At 41.7% G+C, this 22134-nt stretch overlaps 1 protein-coding gene across 4 annotated transcripts in view; it reads left to right on the top strand.

Annotated features, from left to right (window-relative positions):
- The window catches only part of ANKRD6 (ankyrin repeat domain 6), a 112674-nt gene that overhangs the window by 24405 nt on the left and 66135 nt on the right, over positions 1–22134 (top strand). Inside the window, exon 2 of one of the 4 annotated variants that reach the window (XM_063329982.1) lies at positions 9499–9609. The exons of the other annotated variants lie outside the window; for them this stretch is intronic. The gene's annotated coding sequence lies outside the window, so the exon portion shown is untranslated. The remainder of the gene's footprint in view (positions 1–9498; positions 9610–22134) is intronic. 4 annotated transcript variants of the gene reach the window in all.

Below are 22134 nucleotides of genomic sequence, written 5' to 3'. Positions count from 1 at the left end.
CAGCTTGCCACTTCCTCATCCATTTAATGAAGACAGAGGGCTCTTTATTTTATGATACTCAAAATGTAATATGATAGTGTTGCAGAAGAGCTAGTGGAGTAGGCATTACCAGGTGTTTGGCATTTTCTATTTCGGGGAGATCTGTAGTTTTAAGAGTGGCTTCTGTCTTACTCAGTCCCCTCCATAAAGGAAAGGGAAGGCAGGTTGGGGATGCCTTGTAGTGTGGCACCATCTGTGCAGCCACAGGCCTTCCCAGCGGCTGCAAGTGGATGTGGATGGTGTTGTGAGTTAGGTCCCTCTTAACCTCCTGAGGAGGAACGATGCCTACTGCTTAAACAGAGGTGAATGTGGAGGTGAATGTGGAAACCTCAGAGCCGGAAAACCAAATGGATGTGAAATCCCGTGCAGAATCTCCAAAAGATGCAATTTTAGACTACATTTTTTCATGAGGGAAGTACAGGCAGATCTGTTGTCATATAAATGCATTGGGATTGTTTTGTCTCTGTCCCTTCAGGAAAGAAGAAGCTACAGTTTTACTATAGGATGTGCTTTTAGCTTGCTGGTCACGTTATCTGATGCAGGTATTCCTGCTGTTTCTCTTTCACCTGTTTCACTCCAAGTGAGCCTGCACTGATTACAGTGTTGTCTTCTCTGGCGGGCAGACAAATAAGGCAGGACTGATCCAATTGTTGTTTCATAACTGCTTCTTGGAAGACACATTCATCATTTCATGGACAAGTTCAATAACTAGAACATGTTTTCTTCATTTTTGAAAATGTGGCTCATGAAACACATGTTGTTCTTTGGAAGTAAAGTGCATTCTAATGCCCAGTGAAAGCCTCTGACAAAGAGAACATGGATAGCCTACAGGGAAAAGTAGCTTAATTCTCCTGTCTTTAAAGATTATTTTCATTTTGGAGCTTCTCTCCCAACAATATGACTAAAATAAGACCCTGCCAGTTGTTGTCTTAGACAGTTGAGCCATTAAGGCAGTTAGGATTTGGAAAGCTCTTTCAAAATGAGTTAACATCAGTAGCAGCCTACCATTCTCTCAGAGAAAGACACTGGTGGGGTTTTTTTCTTCTATCAAATTTCGTATGGATGTTTTAAAAAGGCTTATTGCAAATATTCCCTTGCTGAAGGAGAATTCAGCCATCATTGAATGTAATTGTATTCCCATATGAAACCATCCTTTGGGCCATTACTATCTTGTATGTCTTCTGGTAAGTAGATTACAGGCATTGTAAGCCTTGGAACTGAATTCTTGCTACAGTCATTGTACAAATTAATTTATTTAAAAGTGACAATGTTTTTTTCATATTCTACCAGTATATATGCTTCTTAATATTCTCTAACCTCATTCATATCACAGATTAGTTAGAGTTTGGAAGGGACCTTCGGAGATCTGTGGAAGCTGCACACTTTGGACGTTAAAACAGCACTTTAAATAACCCGACAAGAACTAAATTGTCATACACTGTGCTATTCTGATTGAAGATGAAACCACTTTCAGCTCAGAAGCTTTCAAATGTATTGCTGATCTCCCAACAGCAGCACACCACTATTGATTTCATCTCTAGTAGTCATTTCAGAGTTACCTTTATGTCATTGCCATGTTTTTGTCCTTCACCCTTGACTGAGCTTTGGAGCAGTGAGCATCTGGTGAAGGTGATGTCAGCGATAAAAGCGTAACAATTCAGAAAGAGGCAGCAAGGATGTTGGTGGCAAAGGGTTTATGTTGAGCCTTTGGCTTCATAGGTGGAAGGTGACACAGTGAGATCTTGTCAGAAGGTCAGTCGTTCCGAGAATGACTGGACATCAGGGCATTGCAAAATTTGATCTCATGTTATGAGGAGAGGTCATGCTGGTCAAAATTTCAAGCTAATAAGTAGTCATCTCTTGATTTTTACTTCTAAAAGGGGCCAGCATCTCCTGCCACAAAGCTAGCCTCCAAATAGCCAGCCTCTCCTCTACCTCAGAAGCCTCTCCTCTACCTTTTCTCTCCTTACTAGATGTTGAGTTGGCAGTGGACTACCCTGATGATCCTGCTCTTGCTTCTCTTTTCTCCACGGCAAACCTACAGCCTGTGTGTACCTGAAAATGTGTGTAGGTCTCAGGTCTCTGCCTCTCTTACCTTAGTTGCTTTGCTATCTGTAAAATCACTAATGGTCATATGTTTAAGGAATGAGTCCTTGATTAACTGATTTCTAAGTAATGGCACAGTAATAAACACAACCATCCAGGTTGAAATGACAGCAAATCCAGTAATTCACCAATACTGGGCTAAGCTTAATATCCAGGTGCGCTAAGACTTACATGACCATAGTGACCAAGCAGGCCAGCAAGAAGCCAGGCATGGCTCTTTGGGTGAGGAGCAACTTCAACCAGCTGAGGGGCTCAGGGAATGTCAAATTCCCTGATCAGACAGTCCTCCTTTACTGCTGAGCTGCAGAAGCAGTGCCTGGACTTGTTAACCAATGGCCACATCCCATCTCTGCTCCCCTTCTGTGCTTGTTCTGTCCTTGGTGTGCTCAGGCATGGAAATACTGCATAAGGCAATACTAGCCCCATGCTTACACCTCTGTTGACGTGGCTTGTCAGTCAGGAACTGATTATTCTGATTTTGGAAGGTGTGGGTGGGTGGTGGTGTTGGAGGCAGATGTTTCCCTAGTGTCAGAGATAGGTTCTGCTCCCAGGCAGCTGGCGGTTGTAATGGATGACCTTTGTCTTTACCATTTATGGAGATTTATTTTATGTCAGCGTACTCAGTTTTCTCACTTCCCTTTCTTACGCTGGCAGAAAGGCAAGATTTCATTTCCTTATATTTTTAAGGAAAAATAAGTGGGATAGTGAAGTGGATCACTTAGTCACTCATGGAAATTTGTGGAGAGGAGCAGGGTGGCCAGGGGGTGCCAGACACCTCTAGACGCCCATATTTTTCACACAAGTGCTTTTGACTGTGCTCATATGTTTTATTTCATGGTGTTAGCATCCTGAAGGCTTGGACATATGTATAAAATGCATCTTTCAAATCCCTCAAGCTGGAAGGGGGTTAAATTTAGCATTTCCATTCTCCTTAACTTACCCTTTATGGGAAATGGTTTATGTAGTTTTGGCTTTCCAAAATGGATGGAGTGGTACCTACTCATGAGGGTTGTTGTTACTTCATTACTGATTTTACAGCCTGTCCTGTGTATCTTTTTACCTACTATATGCTGTGTTCATTTGGATCCATCTGTTGCTGAAATATAAGGCTATTTTGCCAACTGTATTCACCTGCCTAAAAAACTACCACAAGCCGAGGAAAACTAGAGAAATATACTTTGAATCCATTGCACGTATTAGGAGAGCTATGTGGTCCCATGGTAGTCATCGCTGTGGGCATACGAGAACTGAAATAATAATTGTAATAGTCTGGTTTCTTTTACAGCCCCTCAGGGCAAGTGCTTGTGATTATTTGCTGTTAGATACAAATCAGAAGCAATATATGCACTAGGTTTTGGGAACCATTGCATTAGCCTTGTGTAAGAGGGAAAAAGAGCCCTGGTAGATTCCTGTGAGCTAAGGGAATTTTTGTACAGTACCCTTTATCTGCAGCAAAATGTCACAAGCTATTTAAAAAAAGATACCTCTTGAAAACAAATTGCTTAATATCCATGTTTAGTCGATGGATCGGAAAGGCATTAGTCTCTCCTACAGCTTTTGCTCCGGTATCCTGCATAGTGCTTTATCCTGCCTAGTCATTCTGCTGGGCAGCGGAAGGTGTGAGAGGAAGGAGGGTCACTGCCTCCTATGAAACCTCTCGTCCAGCTCCACATTAACAGGCTCCTTTTTTTTCTGGCCTGTGTATTACCTGCTGGCTACCCCTCGTGGCACATTGGCACTAGGATCATTTGTGCAGTGCTTTTGGCCTCAGTTTGTGCTGCAGCTGAATTAGATCGACCCAAACCTGTATGTAAGTTTTTTCCCTGGTTTCTTTCCCTGGTTCACTCCTGGTTTCCTTGGGAGTAAACCCCTTCCCTAGGGCTATGTCTGTTTTTATGTATGTGCTGGGTCAAAGTATTAACTGTTAGTCAAAGTTGCTAGCTTTTTCACAGTTTATTAAAAGTAAAGCAAAGAAGCTAACACTGAACAGACTGTCTAAAGCTGTGCTAGCGTTCTGCTTCCTGCCACACACAGAACCTGACCTCTTTCCTCTTACCAGTGGTTTTGTATACAAGAAGCTTAACTTGTCTTTATAATCTCACTTGTCAGTAAAAACAGCTGTGATATGAAATACGAAAGCCCATATTGCCTGTTAAAGAAAAATGCTCTTTTGCCCTATTAGGCAGAAGATAACTGGACACTAAAGAAGTGCAACCCTTTGTTGGCAACATTGACAGTAGGACCGAGGCACCCTCAGCAAGTTTGCCGGCAACACCAAGCTGTGTGGTGCAGTTGATACGGAGGGAAGGGATGCCATCCAGAGGGAGCTTGACAGGCTTGAAAGGTGGGCCCATGTGAACCTCATGAAATTCAACAAGACCAAGGGCAGAGAGGGCAGAAACTCTAATAAATGTTGTTTACTGACCCTGAGTGGCTTTTCTCATCTCCTGAGCTCGTCCTCTAGATGGTTTGGGAACTGCCCGGTGCTTTAAAGGACAGCATCAGACCTGAGATGCTGTGTGGTCCCAGGCAGTGCAGCCACTGTTGTGGATGTAGTGGGAACTGTCCTTCAGTTTTAGGACTCCTTTTATCCACATCGTAGGGGAACAGCAACTTCTGGTGATGGATCCTGAGCAGCTACAGACAGCTATGAGTTACTTCCAGCCTTGCCTCTTGCCTCCTGTTTGGAAGTGGTGATACTGTCCTCTCTAAGGAGAAATGGTGTGTTTGGACGATTCCTTATGAAGGTTGCATCTGCTCCGTAACTCCTTCTCTACCTAGAGTGGCACAACTTTTTGTGACTGCTGTACTCAGCTTTTATCACAGCAGTCCTTGCTATGCCAGAAAATACCCAAATGAGACCTTCCACCCTTTCCTGGCTTCCTCAAGATTGATGAATTGTTCCCTTGCAAGTAGTAATAAATACAAGTTTGAAGCACTGGCTTTATATTGCTTTTTAACTTTTATATTCCTTCCTCAGTGTTTCAATTAAAAACTAACTGCATAACAGGTTATATGATAAGGTCGTGCAAGTTAGCAATGTAAATTCATTGTGTATGATGGGAGCATAAAAACAAAATGAGAGGTTTCAGGGGGTCTTACGATACCGTTTCATTAGCAGTGAGCGAAATAACAGACTGAGATTTGCTAGGCTCAGCGGGGTCCCGGGATGATCAAACTGTTTGTAGATCCCAGATAAACATCCAGACCTGTGGATAGTTAGATCATCTGTATTACATCACCATTTCTTTGCCAGTGCAAAAAAAACGACCTCCCCAATGGGGACAAAATGTTGTGTACACTTCCCCGTGTATGACCATATCTGCAATAAGTATTCTGTGCTTGTTTTAGCTGAGGTGGTCAGTTTGCTGGTTGGAGATTTGTGGCTGGTTTCAGCTTCTGGAGGCACCGCTGAGTATCTCTTTGAACAGATAAACTAAATGTTAGGGGTTTTTTTTAAATTTGAGGCAGTCAATCATCTTCTTAATAGTAATGATAATGTATTTTTGTAAAGTATCTTATGTCATTTTCTAAAATCAAAGCACTGGGGCCTAAATAGCCGAGCTTCATTAAGGAGATGAAGTGAACAAAGAGAGGCATCTGGCAGAAGAACGGAGGACAGTGTAAAAATAGAGGCGTATGTTAGTTTGAGTAGTATTAGTCATTTCTGATATTGCGTTGCCTATGAACCTCTGCTCCATTCAAAGCGGAAGACTGAGCCAATGAAGCCAATTTTCAGGACATTCACACAGTGTTCCTTTCTTCCTGAAAATAAGCAGCTGAAGCTTGGGGAAATTGGAGGTGCCTTTTGGCCAGCAGAAATCTTTGCCACAAGGACAATTTGATAATGTATCCTAAATAAATCTTCAAAAAGCAAATTGGCAATTTTTGTACTGCCCTTAATTTATCTAATCATTTTTTCAATATACTGTTTTCCTAGAACATGTGTCCTGATTCATTGTGATCGGTCAATGTGAGGATACTGGAAAGTGTAACTTAAATAAACACACCACTTATTTTTACATATTTATTTGTATAGCCTGTATGAAGAGGGTACCTTGCTTTGTGCTGGGCTGCTGAGCTTTTGTCTTAGGCTGTAACATGGCTAAATAGAAACCTGTGTTTCAGCAGCATTAATGGTTTTTCACACTTCTAATCTTGAATTAAAGAGTCAGTTTCAAACTTCTGTCCTAAACTCCTTGTTTCAGTTTTTTGTGTGTTGTGTTTCTTTTTGCTTTGTCCTTTTCCTCCCTTGCATTTATTTTCTCTTACTCTGTATTTTCATCTTTTATGTTCCTTCAAAGAACCGTAGCCCAGTGCAAACAGTAATGCATTACTTTTTGCAGTATCGCTGTATGTCACAGTAAATCTGGAATCAGCATCTCTATAGCTTATAAACCAGAAGCGTAAAGAAATTAAATGACTCAAGAGCACAGAGAAAGCCCCTAGAATACAGGTGTTCTGATCACATCACTGGACCCAGCTACCTCTGTGTCTAATTGCTGCTTTATTTGTCTGTCCGACCTTTTCAGCTTTTCGTTCTCATTGTTTTTCTAATTTGAGCTCTTCTCTTCTAGTCCAGGTTGCTTCAGGCCTGGCCACTCTAGAACTGCTTTGGTATACACGGTCACCTGGCTCTCCATAATGTTTTCCATCAGGGTAGTAACACAGGCAGGATACTGTTTCTTCTGATAGCATAAATATGCTCAATAATAATATGGTGGGATATGGATATAATACTTATTAAGTCTGTCTAATATATATTAAAAAGTATATATAATACTTATTAAGAAAGACTAAAGAACATATATCTGTTGTTACCCATGGGGAATAGGGACTTCAGGATTATTTCTGATTTATGTAATTGCGTGCACCGTTATATTTAGAGAATGAATGTTGCCTGAAGTAGAGAAAGGGGTTTTGGTAGTTTATTGAAAATTCCCTCGTGTCACTGACTCTGTTGTACAAATGTGGTGTAGTGATCAGGGGGGTATGTTAAATGGGAAAGACAGGTTTTGCTTTAAAAGTCGAAGTGCAAGAACAATGCACTGTAATAAGGGATGGCGACTGACAGTTTCCTAAAAGGAGATTTTCATATTTTAAGACTTTAATAGTAATAAATACAATGATCCTGTATGCTGAATGCTTCTAATTGTGAAATAAAAGGCACACAAAAAACAGTTTTCTCGTGCAAAAATGGTCAAAATTTCTCTCCGAAATGAAGAAGCTGTTTAGCTCTGTAGAGAGTGGTGACACCTGTGCTGGTTTGGAGTAGACACAGGAGAGGTTCAGTGCTTGCCTAGGACCCTTTGTCTTCATTCCATATCCAATGAGCAGCTGCAAATGCTCAACTTCTCATGCGCATTTTTAAAGTAATTTGTTTAGCAAAATGTTACTTCTCACAGAGAGGAAATTGGCTGGTGAGGTTTACCATAATTTAAATACTGTCTAGTGGTCACATGCAAAATGATTTGCATTAAAAATATGCGTATTGGTGTTCATACTTCACTTTGTGCCTTGTTGAGGTGGAAAGATCTGGAGGAACATGAGTAACTCGGATAAGTACCCTAAGATTCCTTTATCAAGCTATGCTAAATGAATTAAACATGGGTTACTTTACAACAGCATCACTTTATTTTTTGCATCAGTTTAATTAAATTAGTTTTATATCACAGCCTAAGTCACACTGGCATATTTTATTCACACAAATGAGCCTCTGCATTTTTTTTCCTTTGCCTACTAAAATCCACAGTTCTCTAGCCATTGCTAACATGTCCCAGCTAACATGTCCCAGCCTGAGAGGTGTCTTTTATCCTTCGGCGTGATATTCTTTATTTGCATTTAGTTTTTGATTTACTGTGTCTAACAGGTGCTTTCCTCCAGTACTGCTGCTTAGTCAGTTTGTTCCTATTTTTGCATTTGTAGGGTTGATTATTCCTATCTAAATGTGGAACTTTGCACTTCGTTGATTGCATCCTCTTTATTCCAGACCATTTCTGCAATTTGAAATGACTCTGAGATACGGATCCTTTCTCTTTCTAAAGGATTTGAAACTTTACCCATTCCGATGTCAAGCACATATTTCACAAGTTCCCTTCGTCATAATTGAGACTATTGAACAAAACTGGACCCAGAATAGACACCTATGGGACCCTGTTAGAAATGGCTGGACAGTTTGATAAGGAAACGTTATTGATTTTCTAAACTACTTGTGCGCCTAGCTTGCACCCATAGGTTGTGGTTCCTCAGTTTGTGTGTTGGCGTCAAAAGCTTTACTGAAGTCAAGATGCAGACTTTTCTTTTCTTTTTGCAGGTTACCCTGTCAAAGGGGAACAACAGATCAGACATAATTTTTGATTACTTTTGCACTGTTTGTTTTTTGTTAGCTCATTGCTGTTCCTGTATTCCCCTTGTGGCTGCTTAGTAATTTGTTTCTGGGAGGTAAAGGCAGGATAGCAGTTTGTCATTCTTTTAGTTTTTCTTTTTTCACTTTTTCAAGGACAGTCTCAACCTTCCTTTGCAGACTTTGTGTCTTCTCTCTCCTCAGCGAGTTCTTAAACGTGAGCCTAAACAGGTTTATGACAGTTGGTTGAGTATTTTAATTGAGATTATTTTCCAAACTGTCCTGACCTCCCCCAGGTTTTCTCATATGTGCTTTCTTTGGTACAACAAGACAAGGCAGGAAGACGAGTGGCTCAACTGCCTCAGCTGGACCAAAAGCTTCTCTCACACCTTGCCTCAGACAGTGGCCGGAAGCGGATGGCTAGGGAAGAGAAAGGGAAAGAGCAGCATAAGTGTTGTTTCATAGAATCATTTATGTTGGAAAAGACCTTCAAGATCATCGAGTCCAACTGTAAGCCTAACACTGCCAAGTCCAGCACTAGACCTTCTGTCTTTAAGTGCCACGGCTGCAGTGTCTTTTAAATACCTCTGGAGATGGTGACTTGACCACTTCCCTGGGCAGCCTGTTCCAATGCTTGATTATTGTATTGTATCCTGCTGTCTGGCTGAACACACTTGGCACCTCAAGGACCACCACTGGCTGATGAGGCCATGAGGCGTTTCATCATTAGATGTAATTCTTCTGTCCTTCAAACAAAGCCCGGGGAGACACCTTCCCATCCTCTCTGCACCTTCCTCCCTTCCCAGTCCCAGTTCCTCTTTAGGCAGCCTCACATCACACCAATCCTGCCAGGACACAGGACCTTCCTACCTCACTGCCGCTCCTCCACATTTTTGCCTTTTTTGTCTTTTCTCTTTTTACTCCTGAGACCATACTGAAGAAGAAAATACTATCCTTCAATTTCTAAATCTCTCTCTGTATATTGCCATTTCTGTCTATTTATGTTTAAGGCAGATACTAGCGTAGACCAGCAGCCCTCAAAAGAAGGAACAAGGACAGGGGATCTCCAGCACCATATGTCTTGCAGACACGTCTTCTTGTGGAGGCTTTAGTGCACATCGGTGAGTAGTGTTGGTGATGCTGGGTGTTCTCTGTGCAAGGTAACCTAGTACCGCTGGTTTTCCTCTACCCAGCAGCTGCGGCTGCAGCACACGTATTCAGTACACGTGCAGTATGTTTTCCTTTTTTTTTTGTGCTTTGGAAGGAGCACTGAAAAATTCATAACTGAAGTATTTTTTACTCTTCAAGCTGTCATCTTTAATATGTTAGTTATAGACTTTCTCTGGATAACACAGGATTGGGTAACAGTGGCCTAATCTTGATTTCCTAAACTTCATAAATGAATGTTTGTGTTAACTTCTGAAGGTGAAATGGTTCTTTTGCTGCAGTGTAGTTGTCACTGAATATTTAATCAGACTGTATTCTCATAATAATTTTTTATGTCTTCAGCAGAACTGTCTGATAATTTTTCCTCTTATTAGCCTACCACTGCTGCAGCTAGTGTTTTTTTAATCATAAAATGTGGCATGACTTTGGAAGGGTCCCTGGCCTAAAGAGTTGAGGCAAATATTTATATATTGTATGAGAACTGAAGAATGACTGCAACATTATTTTGGGGATATGAACGTGACTGATAAAAGTTTTATCTAAAATGTCTAAGAAGCATTGTCTATATTTTAGATGAAAACAGTAGGCTGCTTTTAGGGAAGGGTGATGAAAGAAGGATGACAGATTCAAGTGGAACAGTGGAAGGAGAGAAGAAATACAAGATGCGAGATACATGTACAGGACAGCTGGGTGAACATACTGAAGTCACGGTGCTTTGAGCTGAGGAGAGAGCTGTAAATTTGTATGTCTTAGAGATTAGCCCATGAGAAGTAAATGTCGGTATTGCTTTTGTGTTTTCACAAACCAGGTGAAGCTGATGATTGGGGAGGTTAGGCTCTGCAAAGTGTTCACCAGCTCTAGGAATCCCACCACTTTATTTGCTTAGAGTTCATTTGTAAAGGAAGGAAGAAAACGATATATTTATTTATTTCAGTGATGCATGCAGTGAGCCTGAAAAGCTCTACTGTTTCTCCTGACTGTTTGCTTCTCACTGTAGCAGTGTTTCAAACACCAAAGTCTTCTCTGACTGCCTTGGAGGTCTCCGTGGAGGACCAGTATGGTTAAGGTGGGAGTTTACCCAGCTCGAGGTTACAAGCTGGGATGATGCAGGAAATACTTTGGCAATTGAACCAAAGTGATAAGTCTTTCTGAACATTATCCAAAACTAAACAAAATAACAGGAAGGATTTTTCCTTCCCTTTGGCACTTTTGCACTGATGCTTATTACTCTGACATAGCCTTTCCAGTCATTCATGAGACCTCTCAAGAGAGTACCAGAGGCAAGACCCGAATTTCTAATACAACTAATAAACAGGAGCTTTCCCTTTCCTCACCTAAATATGTATTTTGATATTAGAGATACAGGGTAGGTTTTTTGTGGCAGGTCATTTTTAAGAGCCTTCCAAACAATTTTTATGTCAAAATGCTTCACTGACTTAAATAATACTGTTACAGAGATAATGAATAACACAGAGGGAAGTTCAGAAGCTCAAGCAAGGGAAGGAAAGGCACATTTTCTTTTGGGCTTTGAAATTAGTTGGAAAGCTGATGAGGCAGGGAGGTGTGTGAAGACTCTTCCAGACGACACGAGCAGCACAGAGAGGAGTTATGCACTAGCTGTGCCGACGTGAGTTTGGATGGGCAAAGAGATCTGCGGTGCTTGAACCAAGAGGCAGGAACATCCACTAGGGAAGAGATGGGAGCAGGATCCCAGCACAAGGCGTGTGGAGGCTGATCTGCACCATGGAGCCAGGCAGGCTTGTGTTTTACGTGCCCCATTTCCATTCTGCGTCGCTACTGGTGGTCATGCAGGGAGCAGTGCCAAAAACGTGGCCTCATCTGAGTTGCTTACAGATGAGGAACAAGTGTGTTGGCTCGTTGTTTAGTCTCTTTAAGTTTGCTAATGCATAATAATGTGAGAATTTAGCAAGAAATCCCATTTCTTCTCACCACCCTCTGTGTTGAGGCTGCTGTCTGCATTGTTTCCTTTCTTTTTTTCCCTCCTCTTCTAACACTCACCAGACATCTGGGATAATGGAGTTTTTCACTTCTACAGCAAGCGCAGCACCTGCCATGTGAAATCTTTCTTTCTCTCCTGAGTGAAAGCTTTAACTGTCACTGCTCCCAGACAGAGAATAAGGCCTCGCTATTGCTGCCTGGGCTGCATGTTTGATTAATACAGGGTCCCTTTATTGTCATCCTGCCTTTCTGCTCTTCCTCATTAGAAATCAGTGACTCTTCCCCAATTCATTCATGACATGGAAAAAAGAATGCCTAATGATACACATAGATAAAGAAAACATACAGCACGCATTCAGTTGGTAAAATGAGCTATTTTCCCAGGAGATGAGATTAAGCGGGGGGTGCATTTGCCTCCTGCAGGCGCTAGTAGAAGCCTCTGACATACAGCAGTGCAAGATATATGAGCACACGTGTATGTATGTACACACACACGTAGAGGAACTGAGCACCGTTCCTGTTTGTATATAATTTTGTTTTGTGTTTACAGTTTGGTGAAGTGACGTGGTGGCTTGGAAATGGTTTTGTTCTTGTGAGCTACCAAGCATTTCCGTTAGCACTTGACAGCACAGTGTCAGCAGGGAGAATATTTATTTGCTGAGGTTTGTCCAGGGAGGAACTGCAAGGAGGGCTGTGTGGGTGTGTTTTGGCCAGAGCGCAGTGCCCTGGGGATGTAATCCTTCCTGTAACGAATCGCACAATTTACTGAGTTAGGAATAGGTATGTTGATAGTTTGCTGTAACCCTTTTAGTTCTTATATCTAGGGTTTTCTCCACTATTTAGTGATGTAGTCCTTACAGAGGCAGGTGGCGTGAATAAGTGCAGCAGTTCACCTGGGGCTAGGGTTTGGTGAGTGCAGTTCTGCTGTCCTTTCCCAGCTGAGCTGCCGGTGGCCATGCTGGGGCTGGCCTTTGGGGCTTGCCGCAGTTCCCTTCAGTCGGGGTGGGAGCACAAGCCTGAGAAGCGTGATGCAAAGCCCAAGCCAACAAGCTCTCTTGGCCATTTGCTGATTCTGTGCAGGGGCAGCGTGGATGGACTCCTGATGCAGAGGGGTGGAAGTAAGTAGCTCAGAGGAGAGACATCTCAGGTCTGTCTGTTACTGAAAGGGATTTGATGAGGAACAGAAGCTTTCTTCTGCGATGGCGAGATGGTTATGTGCTGTGTTAGTGGTGAGACCAGTGTGGCCAGGGCTTGCCTTACCCCAGGGCAGAAGGGGCAGAGCTGCTGGAGCTTGGGGCTGCAGGTTTGGAGGTGACTAAAACCTGGCTATAGGGGTACATGCCAAAGGTGCCAGGAGCAGGGTTAGCACGTCCAGCGTGGTAGGTGGTGGTACAGAACAGAGAAGGGAAAAGTCACCTTAGAATCATAGAATTGTCTAGGTTGGAAGGGACCTTTAAGAACATCGAGTCCAACCATCAACATAACACTGACAAAACCATCACTAAACCATGTCACTAAGCACCACATCTACCCATCTTTGAATACCTCCAGGGATGGCAATTCCACCACTTCCCTGGGCAGCCTGTGCCAACGCTTGATAACCCTTTAGGTGTAGAAATTTTCTTTAATATCCAATCTCAACTTCCCTAAATGCTTCTAAACCACAATGTAGAGTGCAAAAAGGAATGTGAATAAAAACATATAAATATATAAAAACGTATATATGCTCTTTCTGAGTAAATTCAAGTTTAGGAAAGATTTGAATGTAACACTGCGATGGTGGTGAATTGGGAAAAACTTCCTAGCTCTAGGTAGCACAGGAGGCAGTAGAAAGGAGTAAGGCTGTCAGGAGAGGGACGGAGTTTTCCTTCCATAAGTACCAAATAAACTTAAATGTCCGTGGGCAGAAAAGAAAACTAGTTGAGAGGAGGCATGTGGGGGCTAGTACTTTAATGTATTTGAAATAAAGTAGCTGAACCTTGGGTCTTAGTAATCTTGTGTAGTTGGGGGAACTTGACTTGATGTTCTTAGGATGTTCTATGGGGAAAATAAACCCTGGCTTGATGTAGTGCCGAGTGATCATCTCAAGGGGCTTTGTGACCATGTAGCTGCACTCTGGGAATATACAAGTGTTTCTTCTTTGAGTCTGTTCCTGAGAAATGTAAACCAAAGTATTCTTAGGAAACGTATAGAAATATTTTAAGCTTATGTGTACCTCGTGCATCTGTAAAGATGTCAGGGACTTAACTGTTGAGAGTCTTGTGTAATGTGGTTGGGAAACGGCTGCTATTTAATGCCTTTTCTGAGCATAAGCAAAGCACTCTGCTCACTGCTGTTCTGCATTTCCTTCATGCTCAGCCTTGATGGTCTTGTGATTTTGTGAATCAAGTATCTAACAGAAGTAAGGATCCAAAAAAAAACCCAAACCAACTCTGGTTCAAGATCAGTTCAGGTGAAATGAAGAACACAAATGGGGGCAAATGTACTTGAAGAACAGGTGCTATGTGAGTGCTTTCTCAATGAAAGATGCTTGTCTGTCCGCTGCCTTGGCAGCGCACTGCCTCCAAAATGTACTGCATTCACCCCAGATCATAAGGTGGCAGTGGCCTTAAGTGTCTTCCTTTATCTTTCAGTTGGTTTTACTTCTGTTTTTAATGTTTTAGCGTAGTAAAGCTTTTATCATCCCAGCACCTCCCTGAGAAATTTATTCTACTGCTGTATGAACTGACATGGTTAATAAGTCCATTTCAATATTTATTTTCTTTTTTAATGCATTAAGTTCTGTTGGTACCTGAAACTGGCAGCTTTCTTTGGCAGTGGTGCTATGGATCAAGAAACCAAAAGTCAGACCTCATAAAGAGGGTATTTCCAGAAGCACCTGTTTACTTTGTTTATGGAGGTGCATCTCCAGCACAGGATGAGCTTCGTTCTTGCACCTCTGGCAAATGAGCTGTGACACGCTCTTACTGATGCTGATGCAAGTAATCAGCTAGAGGTTACTTTCCTGGATGAAATACATTTCAATGGCAGTGAAGGAGAGGACTGTGATTTATTTTGATTGGTTTTCCCCATGATATTTGCATACTGCACTACGTAATATAAGCAGCTATATATAATGATTTTTTTCTCTCCATATGGCACCATAAATAAAGAGAGAGGTTAAAAAAAATTGCTTTTGGTGACGTTGCCTTTTCCTTTGAAGAAAGCAGGAGGAGCTTAGATCTGGATGCTTCGAATGAGCATGTTCTATTTGTTTTGAATATAACAATACATTTTTTGTGTTGGGTAGTGTATCTGTGAGACAAGTATTATCACCTGAATATAATAAACATTTAGAACCTGCCTTGTTTTTGTTCTCATTCCCAGCTCAGCGTTAAAGAAGTAGTTATCAAACTATTTGTCGGAGGTTTTTATAAACATTTTTCTATAGTTGCCAGAGTGATTAAGATGTAATAACTTGTTTGAGATAGGCTTGAGAAAAAAGCAGTTAATAACATAGAGCTATTACAGAACAGCTGTATTTTTTTCTTCTTGTCAAAGAGATAATAAATTAGGGTGTTTTGCTGTACGAACTCAGTCCTTTTTCTTATGTTTGGCTTCATTTATATTAGAATCATAGAATCATTTAAGTTGGAAAAGACCCTTGGGATCATCGAGTCCAACCATCAACTCCACTCTACAAAGTTCCCTTACACCATATCCCCCAACACCACATCTAAATGGCTCTTAAACACATCCAGGGATGGTGACTCCACCACCTCCCTGGGCAGCCTGTTCCACTGTCTGACCACTCTTTCTGTGAAGAATTTTTTCCTAATGTCCAGCCTAAACCTACCCTGCTGCAGCTTGAACCCATTCCCTCTTGTCCTATTGCTAATTACCTGGGAGAAGAGACCAGCACCAACCTCTCTACAGTGTCCTTTCAAGTAGTTGTAGAGAGCGATGAGGTTTCCCCTCAGCCTCCTCTTCCTCAAACCAAACAGGCCCAGCTCCTTCAATCGCTCCTCATAAGATTTATTCTCCAGGCCCTTCACCAGCTTCGTTGCCCTCCTCTGCACTTGCTCCAGCACCTCCATATCTCTCTTATATTGAGGTGCCCAGAACTGGACACAATACTCAAGGTGTGGCCTCACCAGTGCTGAGTACAGGGGGACAATCACCTCCCTACTTCTGCTGGTCACACTATTTATAATACAAGCCAGGATGGCATTGGCCCTCTTGGCCACCTGGGCACACTGCTGGCTCATGTTCAGCCGCTTGTCAATTAGAAGCCCCAGGTCCTTTTCTGCCAGGCAGCTCTCCAGCCACACTTCCCCAGGCCTGTAGCGATGCATGGGGTTGTTGTGGCCCAAGTGCAGGACGCGGCACTTGGCCTTGTTGAAGCACATTCCATTAGCATTGGCCCATCATTGACAAGAACATGAAAATAAATATGACAAAAATAGGTATAATCACTCAAAGTTCTGCATTAAGAGTGCATGAGTGTGAACTGGGGGCACAGAGGTCCATTTGGAGAAACAGAACATAAACTTAGTCTGTAATCTGTGTGTCACTGGCTCAAATGACACCAGTTTAAAAAGTATGAGAGCCTTGGGAGGAACTTAAGTGGCAACTGAAGAACTTGACTTGCTCGCTTGCTAACTCGTGCACGCATGCATGCACGCCTGCTTGTTTTTCAGATGATTGTGCCAGGGCGATAACAGTTCTTGTTTGGCACAACAGTTCAGTGTGCTGAGACTGTGATGTTTGTTTCATCCCAGCATCTGGTGAGATTAAGTATTAGTGCTGCTGTTTAATGAACAGTCTGCGGATGTGAATGAATATTTGGGGTTGTTTTTGTTTCCTCTGGTTTGTAGCCAACAAAGCCGCCGGGATGAACAAAGCCTTCTGGGCTGCCTACTATATAGATTAATTTACAGCTGCCAGTTTATATTAGTTGCTCTATTTATTCTGCTTGGGTGCTTTTTTGAGGAAAGGAATATTTCTTAGTCAATTGTCCTGCAAAGAGAAAGGAATTCAAGAAATATGAAGCAAACAAATTCCCGCTAATTAGGCAAGCTTTTGGCAGCTGAGTTGTTTGCTTCCTTTTCTTACGATTTTATGTTACACGAAAGGACTGAAGTTTGAAAACAGAATTTAAGTTGGGGTCTGAACTTTTGTCTTCGCCCTCCTGCACTCTGTGTTGGTGATGCTGGGGCTTGGTGAATAGCAACTATAACCAAATTTCTTGTCTGCCTTCTTAAAAGTCTGGCCCTTACTGAAGGCTTTGACAAGCTGAGCAGTCTATGTCTCTTGCCTCTGCAGCTCCTAAGATGATGTAGGTTTATCAGGAACCTCTAACGCTCCTTATTTTTGTGGTATTTCCCTATAATTCTCCTTCCTTCTGTCACTGTTTGCACGGAGTCCTGGCTCTGTGTGCTGACTGCCTGATGCAGTCTGCTGGCTCTTGCTATTGGGAATGTCCAAACCTGCACACAACCCTGCTGATTTTGGGCATCTGCACTCCCTGAGAGGTGACTGTGCATTAGGTGGTTATCAGCGAGGGCACAAAAGCAATATCTGAGGATTTATCCAAGAGCCTTATGGATATGTCTAGATATGAATAATACAGGCTGGCTGATGTCTTTGCCTGTCTTCTAAAATAATTGCTTTGGAGGACTCAAGTAGTTCAGAAGGGGATTAGTTGGTTTACTTATGGCAGGATCAGACACACTGGGAGATGCGCCCGTCTTCCCCACCCCCAGTGGAACTGGGAGCTCTTTGTTCTCCAAATTACTGAGAATGGGATCACAGTGGGCTAAATATAATCTTCTACGATCCTGCATAGAGGGTTCCTTCTCCCCCTCCCCTTTCCTGGTTTGCAGAGAGGGGAATAATCCATTGTGGGACTGTTTGGAAACCAAGTGGAAGGTAGTAAGATATGAAACATCCCAGGTGTTAAGAAGAGACCTTGCAGGAACAGGAGCAACAGCTCTCAGGACCTCGCAGGGTCAGGGGAGCCCATCCTCCTCTGAGATGTCCCCAATGAACTGTCAGCTCTGAGGCAACGCAATGAAGTAAAGTATCTTTGGCTTTTCAAAATAATTTCCCTCTTACTCATTGTAATGAATGGTCCTTTCTATAATTCACTCATAAACATTGGCAGGTAGCAGTTACGGTATCTTGTGTGTTTCGATGCAAGTGTCTAATGAGAGATATGCCATGTGTAGATAGATACATATATATACACATCTTCCCCTCCCCCCCCCCTTTTTTTTTTCCTGGTGAGAAGGTGGTTTTGCTCCATAGGAGCTGATTAGTAGAGGGCCTGATACCTGTGCTGTGATCCCTGCTTTCTTCTGTCTTGGTTGGACTTTGGCTTTGGAGCTTGCAGGTGTCCAACTGTGGCACTGGTGCAGGTGTTTGCTGTGCAATGTGCAGCTTCATTTGAGAAATACTTTCTGCTCCTGCTTTGGTCTTTATTCTTTTGAAGGTCTTTCAATTTATTTGGAAATATCCATTTAATGAATGTTGTTCTTTTAACTGTTTCATATCAGATGTTAGAAGTATGTGTGTGCTCCATTTAATAAGAATTTTATTTATTGAGCGTGTCAAAAGTTGCTTGATACGTACTATGTGAAAAGTTTCAAAACCTTGTTAGTTAGTCTTGTGTTTCTACGGTCATGTGACAAAATGGAGCTGGCACTGGGCTTCTTCAGAGTGTACTGTGACATACAGTGGGGTACTTACAGTTAAAAACAAATAAACAACTCTCCCAAACGCACCAAAACCTAAAAAGAACAGTCAGTGAACTGTGAAAAAGAAAGAAGCCGTGTGTTTTTTTTCTATTGTAACCATTCTTTAAACTGGTCTTGTAATAATGAATAAAACTATTTAAAAGCGCTGGTTTTCATCAATGTAGTTGAAATGTCATTTCCCTCTAAAAACAGCTCTGCACAACATTGACAAGTAGTAATCGTGTTCTATCAAAAATATACCGAACAATTCACTGTCTTCTAATACTTCTATTTATACTGAATAGGCATTTATGAAAATACAGTATTTTCTTGGTTAAAAATAAAAATATAATTGTCAAATTCTACTATAAAGTTTATATTTTGTTGCAAATTATTGTGCCTTTATCATCATCAGAGATGCTGAGCTTTCACATTTCTTAAATCACATGTAAAATTAGTTCCTTAAATTTAATCAGTTTCTCCCAGTGCCTCCCTTCTATGCCATTTGAGTCTGCTGCTCCAAAAACTCTAAGGAATCTTCTTTTTGGGCGTAAAAGCCAAGGGCGTGTTGAGTTGTCTTCAGAAGGTGTAAAGCTGAGCGAAATGTAGTTTTTTCTGTTGCAGCTGTGGGAGGTTTTATTCTTGGGGCTAACTGCCAAAACTCCAATCCAGCCACGTGGTAGCTGGCTGGTAGTGATTAGGTGTTGAGAATGATTTGTTCTACGGTTGGGGTGGGTTCACAAATGTGTTGCTTTGCCTTGGTCACATCCAGTTCCTCTGCCAGGGACTAGAGCTGTGTCTTCACAGCCCGGGTACGCGAGGGCCTGCTGGCTGCTGCACCTCTTCCCTCTTATTGGGATGGTAGGGCAGGTATAGGATAATCTTGTATAACTCTTCAAGTCAATATTTTCCTTCTCATTTATGTTACAGCTGAATAAAGAATCAAATTTCTTCATTAACTATTACATGACCATGCAGCAGTCAGAAAACCTTAAGACCTGAGTAGATGGGAGAGAACTAGAGTACTTCTCAGTACTTGGCTTCTTTAATCCATGTAGGTTTTTTTCTGTGCTCTATTTTTTGTATGCATCTAAATTCATTGTGCTTGTTTTGATTGTTATCAGTAAATTGAAAAGTCTTAAAGAACTGCAGAGCTACTTAATTTCCTTCTTTCTCTTTCATTCTGCAAAAACATGTATCTATCGCTATCTATTACACCATCTAAGTCAATAGAGGCTTGATTGTTGTCTGCATGCAAAAGGGAAATTGCCCTACTGTGCAGTACAAGAATCAGTCAGTATCTCCGTTAGGCTTCCTTAAACAGTTTTTTAAGAGTAACACCTTTGACAAATTTTGTGGTTGGAGACTTTCATGTCAAATGGTGGTATGGGTTTCCTGATTTTCTTTCATGTGCAAAAATGACTTAACAAAAATAATGGCTGTTGAGAGCATACATAATTAATAAAACCTTGTAAAGTAATCGGTGTGTATAAAAACCCACAAAAAGACTTGAAATTATGTCTGTTTTTTTTTCTTTCTAATGTTTTCTTTTCAGCTCCTGACTTTTTTTTTTTCTTTTCATTATTCTGGTGTTTTTATTGGAGCTGATGACAATATTGTTTTAAAAAGCCAACCTTTTTAACTCCCTGTTTTCATCATCGCATGTATTCTTTTTAGAGAGATCTGATGGGCTAACCTCAAAACAGTGTGCTTATTGTTTACTCTCAAGAGAACAAATTAAGCAGAAAATCTTTGGGATATTCTTGATTTTGTTTTGCAGATATGCTGGTTGTAGCTATCCAGTTGTGTTACCTGATTTTGAACCTTCTTCCCTTTTTGTTCCCACCACAGATGGGAAGCAGGCAGTGCACTGAGCAGGTAGGCACTTGCAAGCACAGCGAGCGTATCTTCAGACAGGCCTGTCTGCCTGTCCAGATGCATCTCTGCATCTTCTCTGAGCTGGATCTCTTATGGGAAGATGGGAAATGAGTCAGTAGTGGCAGCGCAGAGGGAACCAACCACCGCTGAGGCAGTCCCGTATTTGGGTCTGTGCCCAAAACAGAAATGGGACTAATCTAGTGCCCTCACATACATGTACCAAAAGCGGGCATTTTAGTTTATATTTGGTGAAGAAAAATAGTTCCTGTATTTGCTAATATATTTTAAACATCACGATTTAGAATGAATGTGAGAAAGCTAAGTGGGTCATTTTGTGAAGTCCTTTGGGTGATACTGAAACATCAGGCTATTCAAATTTGGACCCTTTGACACTTAAGCCAACCGGTCTCCCTTGGAAAGAGAGGTATTTCCACCAGAGGGACGTTCAGAATCTTCAAATTAAGTGCCTGGTCTGGATTGCCTTCTGTCTGTCTCCATAAGTGTGCTCTGCAGTCAGTGAAGAGGATTGGTCTGGGATACCTGTGGATATGCTTCCCCTGTCCCTTGTCTGTCCCACGGGGTGGTGGTTTGGGTTCTGGGATGGTGGTGAGGGAGAGAGGTGAGGCAGGGTGGACGTCAGGTTCTTCAGTTGCGGGACACAGTTTAAGGGGGAAATTTGACAACTTGTTTATTTGTTTGAATTAATTCCTATACATGGTGCTGCTGTAACTCCCCGTGTTTTAGAGAAAGCAGAATAAGTGACACTTCATATGCTAGCCATTCTGTTGTTATCTAAAGAGCTCTTCTGTTTGCATGTGGAGGGCACCTCATTCCCACGGTCATACTGCTCCACAGCCCTTTGTTCGTCTTTGCCTCTCTTTTTGCCCCTTTTGGGTGGAGGGGCATAAATCTCTTTGAAATATCTAGCTAAAATGTCAGGGTACTTACTGAAACAGTGAGGCAGTTAGTTACATACATCATGAAGAATTCAAACAGAGAAGAATAAACTAAGCCAGCAAGTTCATAAATAAAAAGGTACATTTTCCTGCAAGAACTGTAACAGTTCTCTGGTGTCTGTGCATCATGGACCGTTACAGTATTTGGTTTTAATGTGTGCCTTACAGTGACTGTGCAGTTAGCTGAATTAACGTTCCCTCTGCAGCCGTAACTTTGAATTGACTAACTTTTATGTGCTTAAACTTCCCCTCTAGTATTTCTCCCTTTTCTCATTTGATTTCCTTCTGAAAAGCAGCAAAGAAACTAGCAAAAGAGAGGGAAGGAAGGCACGAGGGAGAAATGCCACAATTCAGTTGAACACATATTTGAATTGAGAAGAACTGTTCTTTTTAAAATTAATGTTTTGGAGTTGTATCACAGGCTGGCAATCCTGTTTGCTTCAAAGAACATGTGTGGATTTTAAACAGCAGACATTACACCCAGCAGAAATAATTCCTCAGTGTGCTGTGTTATAGATGGAGAAGATCCACAGATCAAATGTTCTGAGATCCAACAAAGTTCCTATAGTCAGAGATCAAAAAAATATCCTTAAGATTTAAATCCATTTGCAAATATGAACAAGTCTACAGCTCTCTGGGTATCAGGAGCTGGAGTGAAATCCAAACTCCATCAAAGTTAACAGCAAATTCCCTGTGACTTAATAGGGTCAAGAATCATACTTATTTTCTGCTTAAGGTTTTGGATGTGTAAGATTAGATGTACTCCAAGTGGCACAAGGAATGCCTTTGCTGCTTAACGATGCTAAATGACAGATAAATGAACAGTGGTTAAAAGGTGCTGGGAATCCTGTAGCCCACAGATGAGAGCTCAGGGCTATAATTACAGTTGAGAAGACAGTCTATAAACAGTTTCTAGCTCTTTCTGTAGGAAGATGTAAGCCTTGACATAGCAAAGTACTTTCTTTAATGG

This window comes from Chroicocephalus ridibundus, chromosome 3, assembly GCF_963924245.1.
Source record: "Chroicocephalus ridibundus chromosome 3, bChrRid1.1, whole genome shotgun sequence".
NCBI lineage: Eukaryota > Metazoa > Chordata > Aves > Charadriiformes > Laridae > Chroicocephalus > Chroicocephalus ridibundus.
The sequence above is the reverse complement of the archived record's forward strand: the minus strand, read 5'-3'. Positions and strand labels throughout refer to the sequence as shown.